The sequence below is a fragment of the Micropterus salmoides genome, unplaced genomic scaffold (genome assembly GCF_014851395.1).
Source record: "Micropterus salmoides isolate LMB-PRFRI ecotype aquatic unplaced genomic scaffold, ASM1485139v1 Ms_hic_scaffold_1624, whole genome shotgun sequence".
Classification (NCBI taxonomy): domain Eukaryota; kingdom Metazoa; phylum Chordata; class Actinopteri; order Centrarchiformes; family Centrarchidae; genus Micropterus; species Micropterus salmoides.
This window is the reverse complement of record NW_024040735.1, coordinates 1-5,000: the sequence shown is the minus strand read 5'-3', so window position 1 is coordinate 5,000 and position 5,000 is coordinate 1.

The window sequence follows — 5,000 nt, the reverse complement described above, 5'->3', positions numbered from 1 at the left end:
TCTGCCTGGCGCCCCTGGTAGTCCGTACCGAAGCCCTGGTAGTCCGTTTCCGTGGCCCTGGTACTCTGCCTGGCGCCCCTGGTAGTCCGTGCCGTAGCCCTGGTACTCTGTTTCCGTGGCCCTGGTACTCTGCCTGGCGCCCCTGGTAGTCCGTGCCGTAGCCCTGGTACTCTGTTTCCGTGGCCCTGGTACTCTGCCTGGCGCCCCTGGTAGTCCGAGCCGTAGCCCTGGTACTCTGCCTGGCGCCCCTGGTAGTCCGAGCCGTAGCCCTGGTACTCTGACTGGCGCCCCTGGTAGTCCGAGCCGTAGCCCTGGTACTCTGACTGGCGCCCCTGGTAGTCCGAACCGTAGCCCTGGTGCACCGTTCGGCGGCCCTGGTAGACCGGGCTGTAGACATGGTACACCGTTCGGCAGCCCTGGCACTCTGGCTTGCGCCCCTGGTGGCCTGCCTCGTGGCCCTGGTACTCTGCCCGGTGGAAAGGACTCGGATGACTCCCCGGGTTGGATGAGCTACGGTGTGAAGCGCAAAGCGGCGCCCAGAGGCCCCTGTCACCTCTGGGAGTCAAGCTGTGGAGGTAGAGAGTCGTGGGCTTGACTCGGGTGGGGCACCCAAAAGCACCTCGCCCAGCCCGGGGAGAGCCACCCTGGCCGGGTAAAGCGGCGCCCAGAGGCCCCTGTCACCTCTGGGAGTCGAGCTGTGGAAGTAGAGAGTCGTGGGCTTGACTCTGGTGGGGCACCCAAAAGCACCTCGCCCAGCCCGGGGAGAGCCACCCTGGGCGGGTAAAAGCGGCGCCCAGAGGCCCCTGTCGACTGATTCGTGGCCCTGGTACTCTGCCCGGTGGACAGCACTCAGCCCCGTGTTGGATGAGCAAAGGTGCGAAGCGTAAAGCGGCGCCCAGAGGCCCCTGTCACCTCTGGGAGTCAAGCTGTGGAAGTAGAGAGTCGTGGGCTTGACTCGGGTGGGGCACCCCAAAAGCACCTCGCCGTGCCCGGGGAGAGCCACCCTGGGCGGGTAAAGCGGCGCCCAGAGGCCCCTGTCACCTCTGGGAGTCAAGCTGTGGAAGTAGAGAGTCGTGGGCTTGACTCGGGTGGGGCACCCAAAAGCACCTCGCCGTGCCCGGGGAGAGCCACCCTGGGCGGGTAAAGCGGCGCCCAGAGGCCCCTGTCACCTCTGGGAGTCGAGCTGTGGAAGTAGAGAGTCGTGGGCTTGACTCTGGTGGGGCACCCAAAAGCACCTCGCCCAGCCCGGGGAGAGCCACCCTGGGCGGGTAAAGCGGCGCCCAGAGGCCCCTGTCACCTCTGGGAGTCGAGCTGTGGAGGTAGAGAGTCGTGGGCTTGACTCGGGTGGGGCACCCAAAAGCACCTCGCCATGCCCGGGGAGAGCCACCCTGGGCGGGTAAAGCGGCGCCCAGAGGCCCCTGTCACCTCTGGGAGTCGAGCTGTGGAAGTAGAGAGTCGTGGGCTTGACTCTGGTGGGGCACCCAAAAGCACCTCGCCCAGCCCGGGGAGAGCCACCCTGGGCGGGTAAAGCGGCGCCCAGAGGCCCCTGTCACCTCTGGGAGTCGAGCTGTGGAGGTAGAGGCTCGTGGGCTTGACTCGGGTGGGGCACCCAAAAGCACCTCGCCATGCCCGGGGAGAGCCACCCTGGCCGGGTAAAGCGGCGCCCAGAGGCCCCTGTCACCTCTGGGAGTCGAGCTGTGGAAGTAGAGAGTCGTGGGCTTGACTCTGGTGGGGCACCCAAAAGCACCTCGCCATGCCCGGGGAGAGCCACCCTGGGCGGGTAAAGCGGCGCCCAGAGGCCCCTGTCACCTCTGGGAGTCGAGCTGTGGAAGTAGAGAGTCGTGGGCTTGACTCTGGTGGGGCACCCAAAAGCACCTCGCCATGCCCGGGGAGAGCCACCCTGGGCGGGTAAAGCGGCGCCCAGAGGCCCCTGTCACCTCTGGGAGTCGAGCTGTGGAAGTAGAGAGTCGTGGGCTTGACTCTGGTGGGGCACCCAAAAGCACCTCGCCCAGCCCGGGGAGAGCCACCCTGGGCGGGTAAAGCGGCGCCCAGAGGCCCCTGTCACCTCTGGGAGTCGAGCTGTGGAAGTAGAGAGTCGTGGGCTTGACTCTGGTGGGGCACCCAAAAGCACCTCGCCATGCCCGGGGAGAGCCACCCTGGGCGGGTAAAGCGGCGCCCAGAGGCCCCTGTCACCTCTGGGAGTCGAGCTGTGGAAGTAGAGAGTCGTGGGCTTGACTCTGGTGGGGCACCCAAAAGCACCTCGCCCAGCCCGGGGAGAGCCACCCTGGGCGGGTAAAGCGGCGCCCAGAGGCCCCTGTCACCTCTGGGAGTCGAGCTGTGGAAGTAGAGAGTCGTGGGCTTGACTCTGGTGGGGCACCCAAAAGCACCTCGCCCAGCCCGGGGAGAGCCACCCTGGGCGGGTAAAGCGGCGCCCAGAGGCCCCTGTCACCTCTGGGAGTCGAGCTGTGGAAGTAGAGAGTCGTGGGCTTGACTCTGGTGGGGCACCCAAAAGCACCTCGCCCAGCCCGGGGAGAGCCACCCTGGGCGGGTAAAGCGGCGCCCAGAGGCCCCTGTCACCTCTGGGAGTCGAGCTGTGGAAGTAGAGAGTCGTGGGCTTGACTCTGGTGGGGCACCCAAAAGCACCTCGCCCAGCCCGGGGAGAGCCACCCTGGGCGGGTAAAGCGGCGCCCAGAGGCCCCTGTCACCTCTGGGAGTCGAGCTGTGGAAGTAGAGAGTCGTGGGCTTGACTCTGGTGGGGCACCCAAAAGCACCTCGCCCAGCCCGGGGAGAGCCACCCTGGGCGGGTAAAGCGGCGCCCAGAGGCCCCTGTCACCTCTGGGAGTCGAGCTGTGGAAGTAGAGAGTCGTGGGCTTGACTCTGGTGGGGCACCCAAAAGCACCTCGCCCAGCCCGGGGAGAGCCACCCTGGGCGGGTAAAGCGGCGCCCAGAGGCCCCTGTCACCTCTGGGAGTCGAGCTGTGGAAGTAGAGAGTCGTGGGCTTGACTCTGGTGGGGCACCCAAAAGCACCTCGCCCAGCCCGGGGAGAGCCACCCTGGGCGGGTAAAGCGGCGCCCAGAGGCCCCTGTCACCTCTGGTTCTCCCTGGATGTTAACGGTCCTGGTAGCCCGGAGGCCCCACAGCCTCTGCACTATGCCCAGCCGGGGCACCTCGATGGCGGGGAAGTTCCCTCTAAAACGGCCCTGGAGGTGTGGACTTAGAAAAATTTTCGCTTGTGACTTTTTTCCTCTCAAAAACTGGGTTTCTGAAATCGTGCCGATGGTAGCTTGTGAATCAGGGGTAAACTCCTTGAAACGGGAAAACTCTCAAAGCCCTAGAGGTCTAGGGCTTCGCAGGGTTTATCGGTGAAAAGACTTTGTCATTTTTTCGAGCGAGTGAAATTTTGACAAAGTGTTTTTACCAGTAAACCCTGCAAAGCCCTAGAGGTCTAGGGCTTCGCAGGGTTTATCGGTGAAAAGACTTTGTCATTTTTTCGAGCGAGTGAAATTTTGACAAAGTGTTTTTACCAGTAAACCCTGCAAAGCCCTAGAGGTCTAGGGCTTCGCAGGGTTTATCGGTGAAAACACTTTGTCATTTTTTCGGCCTCAAAATGAGAAAAATTCAACGTAAAATAATAAAAATAAAATACAAGACGAGGAGATGATATCAATGTGACAAATGGAAAAAATTCACATAAATACCCTCGATCACAGGCTCCTCTCGGCTCCAGCGTAGCTTCATTCTGCCTTTTTAGAAAAAATCATTTTGCTTGTCATGGTGATCATTTTCAACCCCATTTTCTCGTTGTTTCGCTGGGTCCGCAGCTGGGGAGGGGGCTGCTTCCCTGGATGCCTGCCCAGCCAGGGCTCCATCATCTGGGCCACACACATCCAGCTGGAGAGGGGGCTGCTTCCCTGGATATCTACCCAGCCAGGGCTCCATCATCTGGGCCACACACATCCAGCGGGAGAGGGGGCTGCTTCCCTGGATGCCTGCCCAGCCAGGGCTCCATCATCTGGGCCACACACATCCAGCGGGAGAGGGGGCTGCTTCCCTGGATGTCTACCCAGCCAGGGCTCCATGATCTTGGCCACACACATCCAGCTGGAGAGGGGGCTGCTTCCCTGGATGCCTGCCCAGCCAGGGCTCCATCATCTGGGCCACACACATCCAGCTGGAGAGGGGGCTGCTTCCCTGGATGTCTACCCAGCCAGGGCTCCATCATCTGGGCCACACACATCCAGCTGGAGAGGGGGCTGCTTCCCTGGATGTCTGCCCAGCCAGGGCTCCATCATCTGGGCCACACACATCCAGCTGGAGAGGGGGCTGCTTCCCTGGATGTCTACCCAGCCAGGGCTCCATGATCTGGGCCACACACATCCAGCTGGAGAGGGGGCTGCTTCCCTGGATGTCTGCCCAGCCAGGGCTCCATGATCTGGGCCACACACATCCAGCTGGAGAGGGGGCTGCTTCCCTGGATGTCTGCCCAGCCAGGGCTCCATGATCTGGGCCACACACATCCAGCTGGAGAGGGGGCTGCTTCCCTGGATGTCTGCCCAGCCAGGGCTCCATCATCTGGGCCACACATCCAGCTGGAGAGGGGGCTGCTTCCCTGGATGTCTGCCCAGCCAGGGCTCCATCATCTGGGCCACACACATCCAGCTGGAGAGGGGGCTGCTTCCCTGGATGTCTACCCAGCCAGGGCTCCATCATCTGGGCCACACACATCCAGCTGGAGAGGGGGCTGCTTCCCTGGATGTCTACCCAGGGAAGGCTTCAGTCTCCGGGGCGGGAACACCCAGCTGAGGACGGTCCTGGAACCCTCCTCCAGAACCCGGCGCACCAGCCGAACCTGCGTACCCACTCTTAAGCACCCACCCCCCCAGCTGCAAACAGACAAACGCTCGCGACAGTGTCCCGTGGTCCTGGTACACCGTTTAGCTCTCCGTGGTCCTGGTACTCTGTTTAGCTCTCGTGGTCCTGGGTACTCCGTTAGCGTCCGT